The sequence below is a fragment of the Manis pentadactyla genome, chromosome 17 (genome assembly GCF_030020395.1).
Source record: "Manis pentadactyla isolate mManPen7 chromosome 17, mManPen7.hap1, whole genome shotgun sequence".
In the NCBI taxonomy this organism is placed as follows: Eukaryota; Metazoa; Chordata; class Mammalia; order Pholidota; family Manidae; genus Manis; species Manis pentadactyla.
This window is the reverse complement of record NC_080035.1, coordinates 61678882-61698723: the sequence shown is the minus strand read 5'-3', so window position 1 is coordinate 61698723 and position 19842 is coordinate 61678882. Positions and strand designations below refer to the sequence as shown.

The following is a 19842-nucleotide window of genomic DNA, read 5'->3' as shown; positions in this document are numbered from 1 at the left end:
TTCCTGGCTTTTAAGAGTATAAATGCAGATACTTGCTATCCGAACTCTTCTTCCTCTCAGAGCTCTCTCTCTAAACCCAAGAAGTAGACTTGGAAAATTTCTTTGATTCATTTTTCTGAAACTCAGACATTGGATATGATTCTAGGATTTTACTGGTTAGAGGCCTGGGTTCTAGTTTATCTTCACCAATTAAATTTTCTGAGGAATGCTGAACATGTCACTTAACTGCCCTGGGTCTCACCTGCTTCATTTAACCTAATTCAACAAACACCAACCAGTGCCAGCAAGCAAACAAGCACCTTGCCATCCAAGGAAGGCACAGACACTGGACACCCTGAACCGTCCCTTTGAAGTACTCAGGAGTGTGGCTTTTAAATGCAAAATGTGTCCAACGAGACTGACAGACTGAACTTCAAATTTTAATTTTCATTAATTTAAATGCAAATTCTCAGTTATTGGAAAGCTTTGAATATATTTGGAGCAACACAAGCAGGTGAATCTAATTTTCAACTGTTAATTTTATGAAATCTTAATTCAGATCAGTTATTCACAATGAAAATTTAGCTACGAGTATGCATTTTGAAAGCTAATAAAAATAAGAGTCTGAACTACACATTAATAATTTTTATATTGATTATAGGTTGAAATGGTAACACTGTGGATATGTTGAGTTAAATAAAACATGTTTTTGAAGTTATTTCACTGGTTTCTTTTACATTTTTTTTAACATGGCTGCTGTGCCTCAGATGTGGCTTACATTATATTTTTACTGGACAATGCAGCTCTTGAACTCCAAAATAAATGATCACATGTAGCAGGCCTGCCTCCCCTCCATCTAACTTCCTGTGCCCCTCACAGTCTGGCTGGGTTTTTTTCCTGTAGAAAACCCAACTGTATTTTATTCTCAGTCCCTGTACCCTGCTTACTTCTGGGTCTTCCCAAAAAGTATCTTGTAATATACCTGCTTGCTCTGCTGTTTGCTCCAAAATGTGAATATTCCATAAGGTAAGAAACGGCTTGGTTTCCTTTGCATCCTCCATGTCTGCATCACACAATGCCACACAAACAGTGGACGCTCACATAGGTGTGCATACATGTAAGTGCTCCTGGGAAGTGTCTACAGTTAGCACTTGAAGGAAATGACAAATTATTGTTTTTTTTGTTTTTGATATGACAATTCACCTTTAAGTAGAAAGACACCATAATTACTTTATAAAAACCTTCCAGTTTTTTAAAGAGCCACAGGGTGGGAATATTTCATTAACATCATAAATGACAGTTAATATAACTTGGGTCTTAATATTTTTCTCCAATAATTTGAATATAAAATTGGCCTGTTTTAGAAGGATACAGACCATTTTCTCTGCCCATATACACAAAACTGTAAGTAGACTAATTTCCACCATTGCAACTACTCTTTAAGCTACAAAGAGCTAATATTCATCTCCTAATAAAATCATACACTAGTTAAACAATTCAGATATAGACACAACACACTAGTTCAACCCTTTGTTTTTACTCATTATATGCTTTAACTTGTGCAAAAGGAACAAAGAATGTCTTCCTTGCATCTCTGAGTCACTTCTGACTGACATAATTCATATCATGAGGATGGATATTTGTGTTTTAATTAGATTGAATTCCCACTCATGTTATATGTGTTCACATATTATTGCTAAAATGTAGAAATAATAAGAGTAATATCTTTGAAAATTTATTTTGCATTCTTAACTCCTGTTACTAGTTTTTGCTTTCATTTGTCTTTTAATTTATTATAACAGCAATACTATCATTTCAGAAAGAATGAACTCCACTCTTCCCCTGTGAATGCTCATATACTCTTTCTAAGAACCCTCCGAATTTCTGATGGAGGAGTACTTGAAAAATAATAGAGTTCACGGGTGTGTTAAGAAAAACATGGTCTCTCGACCATGTCATTCACTGATGCTTCTGCTCAAAAAGTGATCAGTTGATCAGACACCAAAAGTCTGAGTTCCAGAGTTGGAAGCCAAAGCCAAAATCTGCTTGCATTTCAATGGGCTTCTGCTTTCTCTCTCTAACTCTTTGCCAGAGGAACTACCAAGGAGCTCTTTATTCAAAATCCGAATACTCCAGAACTCAAAACAGAAATGAGCCATTGGATTTTATAGTTACCTTGACATTAAAAAAAAAAAGATAAAAAGAAGCACGGGACTAACGTGCAGATTTAACTTTTAGAAACAAGATAATATACACATATTAGAGTACAACAAAAAGGAGTCACTTTTGGATGCTAAGAGCCTCTGAAAATCTGCTCCTCCATAAAAGCAATGACAACACTGTCAAGATAATTAAAATCAACAGATGCTTAATGGGAGTGCTGGAAGAACAGGAGAAAGAGGAAGAAAGAATAGTTGGGTAAATAATGGCTGAAAACTTCCAATATTTGATGAAAAACATTAATATATAGCTCCAAGAAGCTCAACAAACTCCAAATAGAGTAAGTTCAAAGACATCTATATCTAACCTTATTTAAACAACCCAACTGTTGAAAGACAAAAAAAAAAAAAAAAAGGAAATTTGAGCACAGCAAGAGAGAAGTGACTCATCACGTAGAAAGGCTCCTCACTAAGATTAACAGTTGGTTCTCACCAGAAACCAAGGAAAACAGAGCCAACAGGTTGACACACTTAATGTGCTGAAAGAAAAAGCTTGTCAACCAAGATGTCTGAATCTAGCAAAAGCTTTCCTCCAAAAATGCAGGTAAAACTAAAACATTTCACAATAAACAAAGTTCCTCCCTAGCGTATCTGCTCTACAGGAAATACTCAAGGGAGCCTTTTGGGCTGAAATTAAAGGACATTATACAGCAACTCAAAACAACATGAAAAATTCAGAGCATCAGTAAAGGTAATACACAGCCAAATATGAAAGACAATATAAAGGTATTTATTTTATTTGTAACTCTTCTTTCTTAGCAATAATTAAAAAGCTGTGTCCATGGGTTCATAATACGTAAAGGTGTCATTTGTATGACAAAAATAAGTACCAAGGATGGAAGATAGAACAGAGCTAGAAAGGATCAAAGTTTTTGTGTACTATTGAAATTAAATTGTTGTTAACCTGAACTTGATTGATCTAAGCTAAGATGCAAAATTGTAATTCCCAGGAAATGACTGGGAAAATAATTCAAAAGCTAGTAAAAGATACAGCAAGGGAATTGAAATGGTACTTAAGAAAACATCTATTTAACATAAAAGAAGGCAGTAATGGAGGAATAGATGAAATAGGTATCAAATAACAAATATGCAAACAAAACAAATAGCAAAATAGCAGTGTTATGGGCTGAATTCTGTCCTCTTCAAAATTCATGTGTTGAACTCTTAACCTCCAGCACCTCAGAAAGCAACCCTGTTGGTAGATAGGTCCTATAAAGAGCTGATTAAGTTAAATGAGGTCAGTAGGATAGATCTTAATCCAATATGACTTGTATCTTTATTAATTAGAAAAGTTGGACACACAAAAGAGATCCCGGATGTGCACACAGAAAAAGATCATATGAAAACACAGCATCTGCATGCCTAAGACAGATGCTTCAAAAGACATCAAACCTGCTGACAACTTAATCTTGGACTTCTAGTTTCCATAACTGAGAAAAGTAATTTCTATTGTTTAAACCACCTAGTCTGTGGTGCTGTCCTATAGAACTAATACAGGCAGACATTAATTCAATCTTATTAATAATTACACTAAGTGCAAATGAATTAAAAACTCCAATCAAAAGGCAGAGATGGGGAGAATGAACTGGAAAAAAGAACATGATCTAACTATGTGACAGACATTAGATTTAAAAACACAAATACATTGAAAGAAAAAAGGTGGAAAAATGTATACCACATAAACAGTAATCAAAAGAGTAATGGAGTGGTTATATCACACAAAAAACCTTTAAAAATTGATATTAGAGACAAAAAAGAATATCTGATAATGATGAAAGGGTCAATCCATCAAAAAAAATTCTAAATATGCTTGCATCTAACAAGACTCCCAGAATACAGGAGGCAAAAACTAACAGAATTCAAGGGACAAGAGAATATCTCAACAATAATGCTCGGAGACTTTCAAGCTTCGACCCCACTTTCAATAATGGAGAGAAGAACTTGACAGAAAAAGGTAACAAGGAATCCCAAGACTTGAACAACACTGTAAACCAACTAGGCCTAAGACATTTCTAAGAATAATTCAGAATATGCATTTTCTCAAGTGCACATGGAATAGTCTCCAGGATAGACATGTTATGTCATAAAACACATCTCAATAAATTTAAAAGAGCTGATATCATGCACTGTACATTCTCCAAACACAACGGAATGAAATCAGAAATTCATTAACAGAAGGAAAGTTGAAGAATTAACAAATATGTTAAAATTAAGCTACCCATTTCTAAATAATCAATGGATCAAAGAAGAAATCTGAAATGAAATTAAAAAGTACTTTTAGGTGAATGAAAATGAAAGTAGAGCATACCAAAATGTAGGTGTTGCAACCAAAGCTCAGAAGGAAATTCATAGCTGTAAGTGCCCTCATTGAAAAAGAATGAAGATTTCAAGTAATTATCCTTAACCTTCCATCTTAAGAAACCAGAAAAAGAATAGCAAGCCAAAGGAAGGAAATAGTAACAATTGGAACCAAAATAAATGAAATAGAGCATAGAGAAAATAATACAGAGAATCAATGAAATCAAAAGTTTCTTCTTTGAAACAATCCACAAATTGGCAGTTCAACTAATCTGACAAAGAAAATAAGAGACAAGACTCAAATAATTAAAAAACAAGAATAAAAGATATTCCCAACTTTAAAAGGGATTATAAGGAAATACTATGAATTATTGTATGCCAAAGAAATTCGACAACTTAGTTGAAATGGACAAATTCCTAGAAAGACACAAACTATCAAAATGGACTAAAGAAAAATATAAAAAGATGAATGAACCTATAATGAGTAAAAAAAAAATTCCCACAAAGAAAATCCCAGATATCTTACTGGTAAACATTGGAAGAAGAATTAACATCAATCCTTCACAAAGTCTTCCAAAAAATAAAACAAGAGGGAAGACATCCTAACTCATTCTCTGAGGCCAATCTTACTCTGAGAACAAAACCAGACAAAGATAATCACAAGAAAAGAAAACTATAGTTCAATATTTATTATGAACATAGACATAGAAATCCTCAGGATCATACTTGCGAAAGCAATCCAGTAATTTTCTGAAGGGATTATATACCAGGACCAGGTGAGATTTACTTCAGGAAGGCAAGGTTTGTCCAACACATAGAAATCAATGTCATATTTCACATAAACACAATAAAGGATGAAAAAAGCACATGAGCAGTTCTGTTGTGGAAAACATATTTGACAAAATCCGAAATCCTTTTATGATAATAACACTTAACAAACAGGAACAGAAGGGAAGCTCTACAACCTAAAAAAGGAATCTACAAAAAAACCCACAAATAACACCGTATTTAATGGTGAACAAATGAAAGCTTAGCCCTTAAATGAGAAACACCTAGGATGAATATGTCCACTTCTATCATATATATTCATTCAACATTGTACTAGAAGTTCTAGCCAGGAAGATTAGGCAAGAAAAATAATAAAAGGCATTCAGATAAGAAATAAAGAAGTAAAGCCTTTTATTCTCAGATGACATGCCCCTGGGTATAAAAATCCTGAAGAATACACACACACGTACACAAACACACACAGGGAAAGAGAAATACTGTTAAGAACTAATAAACAAGATCAGCAAGACGGGAAGCCATGAGATCAATATACAAATATAAGTGGTATTTCTATACATTAATAATGAATAATCTGAAAATAAAATTAAGGAAACAATTCCATTTACAACAGTGTCAAAAGGGATAAAATACTTAGGAGTAAATTTAACAAAGTAAGTGTAAAACAAACACTGAAAAATACAAAACATTACTGAAAAACATTAAAGGAGAGTTGCATGAGCGGAAAACATCCTGTGTTCATCAGCCAGAAGACTTGACATTGTTAAGACGGCAAATATCTCCAATTTGACCTACAGATTTAACACAGTGCCTTTCAAATTTCTAGCTTTTTTTTGGAAATTGACAAGTTTCTCCTAAAATTAACATGAAAATGCAAGGGAGCCATAATAGCCAAAAGAATCTTGAAAAGGAAGAACAAAATTGAAGGACTTCTACTTCCAGAATTCATAATTTCTTACAAAGGTGCAGTAATCAAGACAGTGAGATATGGACATGAGGATAGAGATACAGATCAATGGAAAAGAATTGAGAATCCAGAAATAAACCCTTACATTTGCAGTTAGCTGATATACAACAAGGGTGCCAAGAAAATACATATTAAAAAAAGTCTTTCCAATAAATGATGCTGGCAACTGGCTATCCACATTCCATAATAATGAAGTTAGAGCTCTACCTTATACCATGTACACTCAAAATAAATCAAATACCTAAATGTAAGATAACTATGAAAGTCTTGCAAGAAAACGTAGGCTTAAATCTTCATGACCTTGGTTTATGCAATGGTTTCTTTAAGTATGACATCAAAGCATAAGCAACAAAAGAAAAAAGATAAATAGGCTTTCTTCAAAATTAAACACTTTGGTATCTCAAAGGACTCTAACAAGAAAGTGAAAATATAAACCATAGAATGATAGAACATATTTGCAAATTATATATCTGATAAGGTTCTTGAATCAAGAATATATAAGGAACTCATAACTCAATAATAAAAATATAAATAATCCAATTTTAAAATGGTCAAAAGATGTGAATAGACATTGCCCCAAAGAATATATGCAACTGGCTTATAACCTCATGAAAAAGATGCTCAACATCACCAATTATTAGGGAAATGCCAATCAAAACCACAATGAGATATCACTTCACACCCACTATGATGGCTATAATTGAAAAGATGGGCTGTAAAAAGTGTTGGTGAAGATGTAGGGAACTCAGAACTTTCATATATTGCTGGTGGGAATGTAAAAGGGTTGAGCAACTATAGAAAAGACTTTGGAAACTCCTCAAGAACTTAAACACGATACCGTATAAACCCAACAATTCCACTCTGAAATATTGAAAGTTGAAAATATATTTCCACACAGAAAGAAGTCTACATGAATATTCATAGCAGCATTATTCATAATAGCCAATGAGTGGAAACAACCCAAATATCTGATGAACAAATAAACAAAAATGTGGTATATTGATACAATGGACTATTATTCCTCAATTAAAAGGAATAAAGTACTGATTCATGCTACAACATGGATGAAAGTTTTTCAGAGTTCACATCATAATAAGTAAAAGAATATAATCACAAATAATCACACATTGTGTGATTCCATTTATGTGAAATGTCCAGAATAGGAAAATTCACAGAGACAGAAATTCGATTAGCACTGTCAGGGCCTGGGTGGAGGGGAGAATGGGAATTAATTGCTAATGGGATCTGGGATTTCTTTTTTGGGGGTGATGAAATGTTCTAGAATCAGATAATGATCATGGTTGTATCACACTGAATATACTAAAAACTGAACTGTACACTAATAAAAACTAAACAAACAAAATAATATAACAATGCAAAAATAGCAAGTGGAGTGAAAGTAAATCTAGAGTTTTTGACATGAATCTTGTAGGATGGGTATGATTTTGACAAAAATGAACATAGCATCAATAAAGATCTTTTGAGGCAGAAAGCATCAGTTAATTTGAAAATTAGAGATAGTCTAGTCTGGCCAAATTGTAGAGCAGTTTGGAAAGATAACTCTGGAGAGCTACGATGAAGCAGGCTATCAGGAGCCCCTGAATGCCCAGATGGAAGTTTCCAACATCAGGGATCAGTGATGGCATCCCTGAAGGCTTTGAAGGATGAGAACCTTAACAAGGGCATCCAGGTCCCTTTGGACCCTTGCTCCCAGGACCTCTAAGCAATGCTAGAATTACAGAACTTTATAGCCATGGGGACCTATGGTACTGTCTGGTTCTGTGACTTAAAAGCAATGTTAGTAATAAATAGAACAGATAAAGGGAAGTGGCTCTGGGAGCCAAACACCTGGACCCTGTCATGTCAGCCACCCTCTGGACACCCACTGAGGAAAGCAGCATAGATCATGATCTGATAAGATGTACACTCCTCATTTTAGGGATGAAGACACTGAAAGACAAATGTTAAGGTACCATCACAAGAACATGCAATTCATTCTTGGCAAAATACATCCAGGCTTTGGGGGATGTGACAAAGGCAGAGAGGATGTGCAGAGCATATTCAGGAATGTTCAGGAAAACAATGGTGCAGTATGGTGGAAGCCAAGACAATATCGTTTCTGTGATGCCATCACTTAGACCTGGCATGAGTTTCAGTTAGGCAGTGATGTAACCCCCAATGTATGGGAGCATGTCTCCAGCACTTCTGCATCTTTCACACTGCTCTGCACACAATAAATAATTTTTGATTCAATGAATGAATCAATGTTCTCCTTGAACAATGAGTTTTTCAAAGGCAGTCCCTGTGGTGGCATCTGGGATGGATCAGCAGGATGGGCAGAGGTGGCCCTCTGGGGGAACCTGGATACTCTTCGCTACTGCCACATGCACCAGACTCCAGGGAGCACCCTAGGCAAAATATTCTGGAAACATCTCTCCTTCTTGGAAGGAGAGCGTCAAGTTTCCTGTGCATGCAAAACAGCACAGGCCTCATTGTATGCTTTCATTTCTTAATGGCCTGAGAACAATATGCAAAGTCCACATTCTGCTTAACTTTCATCTTTCTGATCAACCACAGAGGCAAAAATGAACAGGCTCATTCTCTGAATACAAATGCTGACATTTCCAAGGGGCCCCTGACAGTCCTGCCTGACCTTCACTCACCACCCCAACAATCAGGGCAGTTCTGGGTGATGAGCGTCCCTGAACTGAGTCATGGTCTTAGCTGAATGGGGAGAAAAAGTATAAGAACCTATCTGGGAAACAAAGAATGGTGAGAAAGCGACTTCTAACCTGGAAGTGAGAGAAACCCTTTGTCAAGACATTTCCCAGTTTTCAATACCAAGTGAAGACAGACACAATAGGGAAAACTCCAGCAGCTGAAGAGGAGGAAAAGCATTTATTTGCACTGTATTGTTTCTTGCATTAGATCATGATTTCACGGAAGTGCTCTTGCAACCGTCTGGGTCCTGATCATTGCAAGATGCAGACTGTGCCTCAAGATGCCAATGTGAACACCAACAAAAATGATTGTCTATTTTTAACACGTTCTCGTGGCCTTACCCCATACAAGCACTGACATACCACCACCCAAATAATGAGGAAGCAACAACAGCCTTAACTTTGGGGACATATCACAGGACCACAGGGCTATTCCTTAATTATCACAAGGAAAAAGTCCTAGCAAATGTCTGCTTGCATGGTACAGTTTCCTGGCTTGTTCTTTGTTGCACGTTAAAGCTATTAAAGGACTTTTATAAACACTGGGCTTTTGCAGGTATACTCTATTATTAATGTTTATCTGAAGAAAGATTTTCTTTGGGGAAATGTATGCCAAAGTGTCTTTCCTGAGGATGCAACACATGGAAAGATGTAAAACAATTCTTTCGCTGGAGGGGAAAATCCTTCTTCTGACATTAGCCATGATGCGCTTTGTTCTCATTATCATAAAATACAATCATTGCCCATAAACATTCAGAGAAGATGTGGAGAGAGTGTTCCTGTCACTGGGGGAAAATTACTCATCTTCATCTCCCGAGTGGCTGTCAGTTTGGCACAGGCGCACACGCCCAGAGGATGCTGTCGGTGGATCAAAGGCCAGATGCTGTGTCCAGCTCCTCCTGCACGAAGGGTCAGAGGTATCCCTTGGACGGAAATTGAGTTTCTTTCATTCCACAAATGTACTTGGACCAACACCCCTCTGCTCCTGCACGGTCGACCTTTGCTTCCTCAGTTGCTTTGTTTTCCACCCTGGTTTTTGTTCCATTTTAGAACAGCTGCAGAGAATTCCTGTTTAGACCCATTACCCAACTTCACATGTCCTTCTTACCTCCTGCCCAGAGAAGTGTGCCCCTTCTTTTCCAGAGGGTGGGATTAAACAATATAAATTATTCCTTTGGAATCCAGAGCCCAACTTGCCCTCTCATAGCACCTTTGGCAAAGGATGGGGATGAATCAAACACGTCTCACATTTTCAAAGAAAATGCCTACTCAAGTCAGATTTTTGATGACTTTAATTTTCCCCTCTGACTCTCCAGTGGAATCATAATTTCCTTTATGTGGAAGAAAGTCCATTGGCTCTGTTAAGCAAAATACTCTAAAGCTGCTGAGTGAAGAGCAGAGGACGGCTTGGCAATCAGATGCTGATGTAAAGGATTTTGTTTTATAGTGGCCGCTTCCAACATTCATGACTTGGTGCCAGTGAATAAAACGGGCTCTATACATAAACCTCGTTAAGATGTTGTGGTGAAACATCCTGGCCCATTAGTCCTCAAAGCATAGCTTTCCGTGGTTGTCGTTTTTAGCTTAGTGGGTTGTGTGCCTAAATGTGGAGCCCTGCTAAACGAAATCAAATTAAATGAAAAGAAACGAATAAAAAAGGGAGCTGATAAGAGCAAGCCTCCCCGATTACCCTGTGGCTTCTATACAGTCAGTCACACTGGCTAACTTTTCTTCTTCGTTTCATTTGTGAAGGATGAATAAACTCTGAGGAAGATATAACAATAGCTTAACTAATTTAAAGGCCAACTGGAAATCATCCTAAAATATAAAGGAAAACTCTTTTCTCTATTGTTTTCCATTTTGATAAAAATGAATGCTTTTATTCATACAAAAATAATTTATTATTTTTGCTTTTTATTTTTTTAACGGATGTGTAATTGACATAACGTCGAGTTAGTTTCAGGGATACAACATAACAATTTGTATTTGTATACATTGTGAAATAATCACAAAAATAAATACCTTAAATAGATATCACTGGATTATTCCCTAAAATCTGGAAAATGTTTTCCCCTCTGTATATTGGAGGTGAGAAGAAACTGCTTTTCCCCCTCTGTCTTTTCCCTTCTCTGGTCCCACCAATATAAGCTGCAAAGCCAGAGGGAGGTCTCTATCTTTGCATATGCCACAGCGGCACTTATGCAAGATAAATCTCCTTAAATCACACTGTGATGTTTGGTTCAGAGCATTGATTTCACCGCTATTGCCTGTGACCATGTCTATAAAGGCAGAGGAAGATGGGACCACAATTATACAGATGACTGAGGCCAGCACAACGCCCTGGGCTCCTCGAGAGACCCCAGGGAGCATTGCATAAATTGCCGCCGTTCTTCACTTCATTCTACAAGCACAGAAGTGGCCTTTCTGGGCACCGTGGCTCTCAGAGAAAGCTGGGCAGTGGCTGTAAACATTCTTCAGTCTGTTTTCTCCCTTCTGTGATTTTTACGTCAAGCATAGCGCAGGGCACATAGCAGAAAAAGTTTGGGACCTGAGCATGCATCTAGTCTCTTACCCAGCCGTGAGACTGGGAGAATTACTTAGTTTGTGGGAGCCTTGATTCTGGGTTCTTAAAGTGGGCAGATGTAACTTCCAGTCCATAGTGTAAGGGTTAAGTGACAGAGCATGTTTAACAAACTGTTCTGTAGGGTGTGCGTCGTGTCATCACTGGTTCTTATGCCGCTCTGATCCTTGGGGCAGTATGAGGAAACCATGGATCTGCAGAGAAAGCCTAGGTTCTCACCCCTTCCTCTTTTACCTCCACCACCAAAACAAATACAAAAACATAAACAAATCACATTAGTGCATCTGAGATATTGCAATACGGTTACTAGTTTTCACAGTTCACTTAGATACACTCTTGTTCTTTCAGGTTGCTTCAACAAAATCCAAATTCCTCCTCATCGGTGCCTCTCTCCATGTCCTGGAGATGCCTGGGGACACGGTTTGCGATGCTGGCCATCCCATCAGAGGCTCACTTAGGCATTATTAAAACAAACTTCCAGTTCAGTAAAGCCTCTCCCTTTTGTCAAAGTAAATTATATTTAATAAGCCTGGGAACATGTGAGGCTGCCAAATCTAGAACAAGACAGCCTTGATGACTTCAGTCCGTTCTCAGCCCTTGATTACAATTTGATTTCCTTTGGCATCAAAAGACAAACTATTTTAGTGAACAATGTTCTTCCTTTAGCAAGAGTAAGATCTAGTTACTTGGCAAAGGCCCTGGTCATTTGCCGGACAACATATCCAACCTCCCAGCAAGAGCCGAAACACTGAAGGTGATGGAAGAGCAACGTGAAGCGAGAGGGTGACGGAACCGTGCGGCCCCCGGGGGTGCGTGCTTCGGGGGGTCGGCTGGCTGGTGAACGACCAGGTGCCACTGTCTCCTCAGGTGCGTCCTTGCTATGAGGTGGCATTTGGGAGTGAAAATTATGTCTGAGCGAGACATTTAACTTAGTGTGTTTCAAAATATGACATTCCACTCAAGGTACTTTTCCTTTCCCGGGCTCTGTCTCAGAGTCGCCTGAGGTTGGGCCTAACTGGCTCTAGACTCCCGGAGCACCGCCTAACCTGCAGGCCCGAGCTCACACCCTCCCAAGGGCTTTCTGCCTCTCCCGCCTCATGACCAGCTTTCCCTGGGGGTTCAGCTGAGGCTTGGGCTTGGTCATGTAACCATACGTGATTACCTGGGGGTGTTGTTAGGATTCTTGCTAGCTTCGCATTAGTAAACTGGCTCACCCCCATTCCACTAGGAAGGATTTTCCTTGTGTGTGTGAGGAGGAGGGACGTTTCTGCTCTCTTACTGGGCACAGAGAAGCATCAGTACTCAAAGACTGGGTGTTGCTGCTCACACTGCGCACTGCCCACGCGTGAGAACAGTGAAACCATATCCTTGTCCCCAAAACCTTCCCCGGTGGGCCTGCGTTGTTCCACAGGAGAGAGCGTGTGGAGCCACACAGATGAGCCTGCTCTATTAGCAAGACAGAGTGGGAACCCCTCTGTACACCCACGCGGGATCCACAGTGCCTCTCACCTGGAGAGCTACTGCAGGCTCTGGAACAAAACGCTTTTGACATCTCTGACCTACCTAGAGCCCTGCGCTATCCCCTGGCTACCTGGAGATCTCCAACCCAGCCTATATTAGAGGATCTCCCCATCCCTTCTAGCCCTTCAGTCCTATCATAAAAAACGTCTTCTGTCCTATTCTCACAGATGCTCCTTTTTGCTGGCTGATGAGCTAACCTGATATGTGTGTCAGGTCTAAGGTATTAGTAAATCTTCATATTTTAATGATTCTCTTCTTATGTACCGTATTTGCCTTTTAAAAGAAGTATCCTAAGACAATGAGTTGAATCTCACAAGCGATGGCTTAATTTGGTAAGAGTTCCAGGCACCAAGATATCCTCCAGAGGAAAGAAACATTATGAGCTAAATGAGACTTTGGCATTTAATTAATTATATCATATAGGCAGATCTCAAAATTAGCATAATCATTTGTTAACTAACTACAGCAGAGAAATAAAATTCTCTGAGCCAATCAGTGGAAACACCAGAATTGTCCACATTTGGGAATCCTAATGGGAAATCAGGCCTTCACTTCTTATACTAAGAATTTCTAGAATATTGTGTCAGTTCCACCACTAACAATACAATAGGAGCTTGGCCTACGTGGATTTTATAAGTCTTTTATTTTATTTTAATATATAACAGTGAAAGATCTATTTCAAAAGATGCTATAAATTCGATGGGGAGAAAGAAGAGCTATTTATTAATACTTGGACATCTTTGTCCTGATTTTGTACAGTCGAGTGGATCACCTAACAGCACTTCTGATCATTTCTTAGGTAGCAGTGATTCAACAATAATGGAAGATTTAATTCCTAACCTCAAGGTGTTTTTAATCTGGCAAAAAAACTAGGCATACATATGAAAAATGACCTGTGTCATGAAGAATATGTTCTAATGAATTTCTGAAAAATATAGGAATGATTTAATTACTCAGGAAATTAGAAAAGGTCTCTGTAAAAGTATTCTTTTCTAACAATTCTGCAGGTCTGTCATAGAAAACTTGGAAAATACTGAGTGGTTTACTAAACAACATGTGAAACTGTCAAAATCCCACCCTCAAATGATGTGATTAATTCATTCTGTTCAAACAGCAAATTTACTGAGTACTTACATGTGTGTGTGAGAACATTAAGTTTTACATAACTGAAATGATATTATATAGAAGGCTATCATGCTTTCTTCACTTGATGTTAACTTATGAACTTTTCCCCATACCATATAACATTTTTAGAAGCATATGTCTCATATTTTAATCTAAACTGTTAGCCTAACCTAAACAGATAATGGAGAAAAACACACACAAATCACATATAATGTTGGAAAACACCAGGCATGGTAAAGCCATGCTTATTCAAAAAAGAAACACATGCAAAAACACACACAGTATTAAAATAGAAAGGTGGGGGTGGTGAACTCTAATGGAGTCTATTAGAAAAAAACAGGCAGACAGCATATTGGAACATCATCTAAGGACTCAGAAGAAAACAGTATCTCTGAACATTATTAAACAGAATCCATAAGAAAGTCTTTCAAGTTTTTTCAATTATTTGCAACAATAATATTGTTTATAGCTGTTGCTTCTGAACTTTTTAGCAAAAGAATCTTACTTTTCACATGAGGGATCCTAACATAGAAAATTTGATAAAGGGCAGCTGGCCAGCTATGTTGGTCAAGAAAAATCTCAGCTGTGGTTTCAGACCAGTAGCTCTAACAGTGAGCTCAGTCTGCCCCTATAACCATCCAGGAGATTGGAAATTACCCAGTCTGCCTATTTCTTCCCACCTCAAGTCAGTGCCCTCAGCTTTCATATAGGCAATATGCATTTCTGGGAAACCTCCCAGTTGAGAATTTCAACCATACCATTTGGAAATATTCTTCTCTGATTCCCTCCCAACTTAAAAAAACAAACAAACAGAAATAACAGAGCAGGAGAGTGGTGGTAGAAATCTCTCTGCGGAATAAGTACAAGGCCGATCTTCATACGGCCAAGGCTTTCTTATGTCCTAGCTTTCCCTGGAATCCATACAACTGATTTGTTATCTTGGCCCTTGGACTGATGGGAAAACTAAGGCTTGGTGGAGCTGAATTCCAAGAACCGCATAGCTCACAAGCAGGGTGGGAGCATCAGGTCCCAGGGCAGGCCCGCCCTGAGCCCAAGTGCTTCCCAGGGGCAAAATGTTGACCCCATATCTGAGTCCTTACAGAGTCATTTTAGGGCAGTTCTCTGAGCTTTACCATTTCATGTTCTCATAAAACACAATATAAAAACTAGATTTCAAAACAAATTTAAAAATTATGTGTAGGAAGAATCCTGAAAAGAAATATAGCACAGTAACTTTGTGTGGTGACCCCTGGATGGCGGGACAACAATGGCTTATATTTTACCCTTGTGCACGTGCGTGCATGTGTGTGTGTGTGCATATGTGCATGTTTACAAAACAGCTGCTAACTAATTAATGGGAAAAAATGATGAGTTTATTGGTATTCCTGTATTAAAAAGGAAATATAGGTTAGTTAACTTGTATCTACACACACACATACACAATATACACAGGAAAAAAACAGGAAATGTTGAGGATTTCAATTTATTTTTCCTCTCTATATTTAAAAAATTTATCAGATTCTCTATAATGAACAATTAGTATTTATATACATTAGGAATGTGATAAGTGTTATTTTTAAATTAAAAAAAATTAGAACTACCCATTGCTTTCTCCAATTTCCTACCAAGGATAAACCAGAATTGAGCACAGCTGAACCAGAAGATATTTCTAGCCAGCATTTACAAGCTTTCTTTAACCCAGAAGTAGGATTGACGTGCATTAAATAATAGCACGGTCACCAGTTTCTGTAAGTTAGGCACCGTTTCAAAGCTTCGGCCATATGATCTCTTCATTAACTTAACAGTTCTGCGAGGTGACTACAACACTGCATTTCCATTTCACGGTGGCCCAGGTGTCAGGTGTCTTTACCAAAGCGGTAGAGGCTGGATTCGAACGGAGGCGGTGCGCCCATAGACCCCGCCCTGACCATGAAGCCAGCCTTCCTTAAGGAGAGCATAGGGGTGGCCTAGAGATGGCGAAGGCTTTCGCGATCTAGGAAATAGATGTGCTCACAAGCCACCGCACAGTCCTCCCTAGCGCAAGTGTAGGCATGGATGCCTTGGGATCTGTATGGAAGACGAGGCTGTTTGCAAAGCCATCATTCTTCTTCCTAGAAGGAAGCTTTTGGTGCAAGTAAACACTAAGAACTCCAGTAGGTTTTGCCCAGCTTGCATCCATAGTTCATTCCCTTCTAGGGTAGAAAAAGACAAAGGAAAAAAACATACCTGTGTGTGTGTGTCTGTGTGTGTGTGTGTGTCTGTGTGTGTGTGTGTGTGTGTGTGTGTGTGTGTGTGTGTGTGTGCGCGCGCACATTTTTTTCTTTTAATTAAAGAACCAAAATTTGTCTTAAGGGGAGAATTGTTGGTAGAATGACTTCCACCACTTCCTTCAGCATCTTGATCATGACTTAGAAAAGGAACAGGGCACAACAACAGCCTCACAATGTTCTTTTCCACGGGAAAGAAAGATTAAATACCAAAGACCCACTCAACTTGAATGTGAGAACCCAGTATTTGAATGTGAGAACTGCTGATAAATATCCTGCAGGCAGAAGAATTCACAATGTTAACCAGTTATTAGTGGATAGAATCTGAAACATTTTGAGGACTCCAGCCTTGGACATGAGCAAGGACATACCCTCATGGACTTCTTTCCAACAAGCTCTTGCCAATGCTGGACCTGCCTGGAGCAGGATGGTGGTCAGGCGATCAGTGGCTCATTCATTCAGTCAGCACATCCACGTATAACACATCTAGATGTCAGGTGTTGCAGAGAATACATTTGTGAACAAGCTACAGTGTCAGCCTTTAAGGAGTTTATGTTCTAGTGGGTGAGACCAACAACAAACAAACATAAAGTTTTAGCATAAATTCAGGCAGGGATGACATTAGGAAATGAAACGAAGCGGGTAAAGAAGAAAGAGATGGCAGAATGTGGCAAGGGGTGGGGGCATTGTTTAAGACAGGTGGTCAGGAAAGCTCTCTGCGCAGAAGTGACTTGAGAGGAATTGTCTGAGGAAATGAGCTGTGTGAAGTGCTCAGGAAGAGCGGTCCAGGATGAGGGAGCTGCTGTTCAACTCTCTGAGGCAGAACTGGGTCACGTGGCCGCGAGCATCCTGAAGGCACCTACTGCTCCGTGACCCTAACCCCGTGGGTGGGCCTCAAAGGGCTTCCTGAGCACTGCCTGCAGACCCTTCTGATTGTCACATCCAAGGTGGTGCTGGGGGGTGAGTTCTACTGGCACGTTGGTGGAGGTGGGAGATGGTGCTAAACACCCTTCAATGACAGGACAGCCCCCACAAACAACTGTCCAACCCACGGCGTCGAGAGTGTCTGCAGTTGAGAAGCCCTGTTTTAAATTGTCCTCTCCAGTCTTCCATGGACTGCTGCCTTTTCCTGTGAGTAAGGAGAGGATGTAGACAGGACAGCAAAGAAGCTTTTGTCCCAGACTGTACGACCATTCTCCTGAGGACGAAGGATCGTTGAACTGGCCCTATACTCACTGCACTAAGTGAACAGAAAGGTGCACCATAGCAAAGGCGCACACAATAAAAAGTTCATATAAAGTCATTATTACCATTACAAAACCTTTAGCTGCAATACTGGGGAATATAAACAGAATGCGGCATTAATTCCTTACCCACCTGGAGCCTCTCTACCTGACCTTTCATGCTTAGCTCTGGGGCGTAGCTGTTTCGGACAAGGTAACACCTCTTCGTTTCCAATTTCCAGCCTCAAAAATTTGGCAGTAAATGGTGCAGTTGGTGCTAAAAGGGTTGCTTACAACCCAGGAAGAGGAAGAATACCAGGGTGAGGGGAAAAGAGGAGAGATGCAGCCCCTGGAGACGGGAAAGAAGAAGAGACGTCAGCTGGCTGGGCTGGGGCAGGGGGCAGGCATTGCTGAGCAAAGACAGCTCCGAGCTCTCCTGGCAAGATGGTCTTGAATGAGAACCAGGAGACGCCACCTCGCAGTGGAAGGAAAGGAAAGTAGAGAAAGTCAAAAGTTAAAATTTCTAGTTTTCATTTTACTGTGTTTCCAGGACTTTTCAAGTGAAGTGTACTCATTTCTGCTAGAAAAGATGTCAAGGCTTTTGGGGGGATAGTGTTTTGGGGGAAACTAGAAAGTTGTATTTTAAGGAAAATTATTAAAGACCCATGCAAAATAAGTGTGCCTCTGCCTTTCCCTGGGCCTCCATCCACCTGCCCTACGGTAAACCCCTTTAACATCCTAAGTGCACATTCATGCACAGTCAGCCAGCTGTATTCTTCAGGTTTAATGAGAAGCAGGAAAACATTAGATCTATGTTTCTCAGCCCTGGTCTTACAGTTTCCCCCTTCAGTCCTGGACTACCGATTGCTTTTACTTTTCTCGTTTCTGCCTCCCACCCATCCTCTTTCTTCTCCATTTAGGAAGTGGAGACACACGGACAGAGCAGTGGGAGGGAGGTGACCCGCCAGAAGCCGAAACAAGGAGGACTGCTGGCAACGCAAAAGCTGTGCTCAGTAGGTTTTATGTACCATGTGAAGGAAAATATGGAATATTGGTACATAAAGATGCTCAGAGAACTACATCTAGTATAAATGTGTGAGATCAATGAGAGTCTAAATCTGCCTGAAAATGGGATATCTTTGATAATTGAGCTAATGCCAGTGATATGCACCTACCAGTTGTATTTCCTACCAATCTGTGTATAGAATTAGTAAAGACATTAAAAAGGGGAAGATACTCAGTGACCAAATCAAAACAAGACCTCCTGGTATATGACAGATGCCTTCAAACCAGACATTATCCCATGGGAAATAGAATTATGCCCTGGTGACTGCATCTGTCTAGTTTCACAGCTCATTAACAAGACAGTCCAGGAGGGGGTCACACTCTTAGTGCTCATTGCCCATATTACCTAGGCCACTGCTGCAGATGTGTATCCTTCAGCATCAACAGCGTACGGTCTGGGGACCTTCGAAACCAGTCACCCATCTCACATGATGATAAATGTCTCTTCACATCACTGGGTAAATGTGCATTGTCTGGAGTTAGAGGGATCAGAAAGCACACAAATATATGAGCTAAAGCTGTCTGTTCAGAATGGGAAAAAGGAATGAAGGATGGGCCTGGTGAGCAGCCTTTCTGCCATCAGAGGATACAGGCTAGTGAATGTGGGAGGGCCTAACATGCATCTGCTGCAAGGTTTAATGCTGGACATGAATGGTTGGGAAAATAAAAGTTGATAACGATCAAGCCTAGCTGGATCTTAGCAAAGAGATCAATCTTATTTCTGTTTGGAATACGTGAAGTGTTCTTGTTCTTTGTTTTTTTTTCTTGGCATTGGTGATGGTGTGTGTTTTTTAAGGAAGGGATGCCTGGAACGTGAACTTCACTTGGACAGGGTGAGCAACAAGTTAATCATCTGTCTTCTGCGTTGGGGTTCAGGGGCTCTTCTTCGTGGCTGGGAATCCCTGAGAAGGTTACAGGAAATGGCCTGGTGGGCGTAGCTTCAGAGGCCTGTGCTGGACAGTGAACTGCATTTCTTTTCCCATCAGTGTCTAAATTTATCTCCATTGTTTCTTTTTTTCTCTCTCCTACTAAAATGGGACTTGGGCCCAGGGAGGGACAACAATATCTTGACAGAGAACTCTGAGCATTGA

General features: G+C 39.5%; 1 long non-coding RNA gene across 1 annotated transcript; it reads left to right on the top strand.

The window, feature by feature from the left end:
• The first annotated feature begins 12278 nt into the window (after positions 1-12278).
• Positions 12279-19443, top strand: LOC130681425 (uncharacterized). The gene is made up of 2 exons (XR_008994569.1): positions 12279-12417; positions 18607-19443. It is a non-coding gene; the product is annotated as an uncharacterized LOC130681425 (long non-coding RNA).
• Positions 19444-19842: the final 399 nt, after the last annotated feature.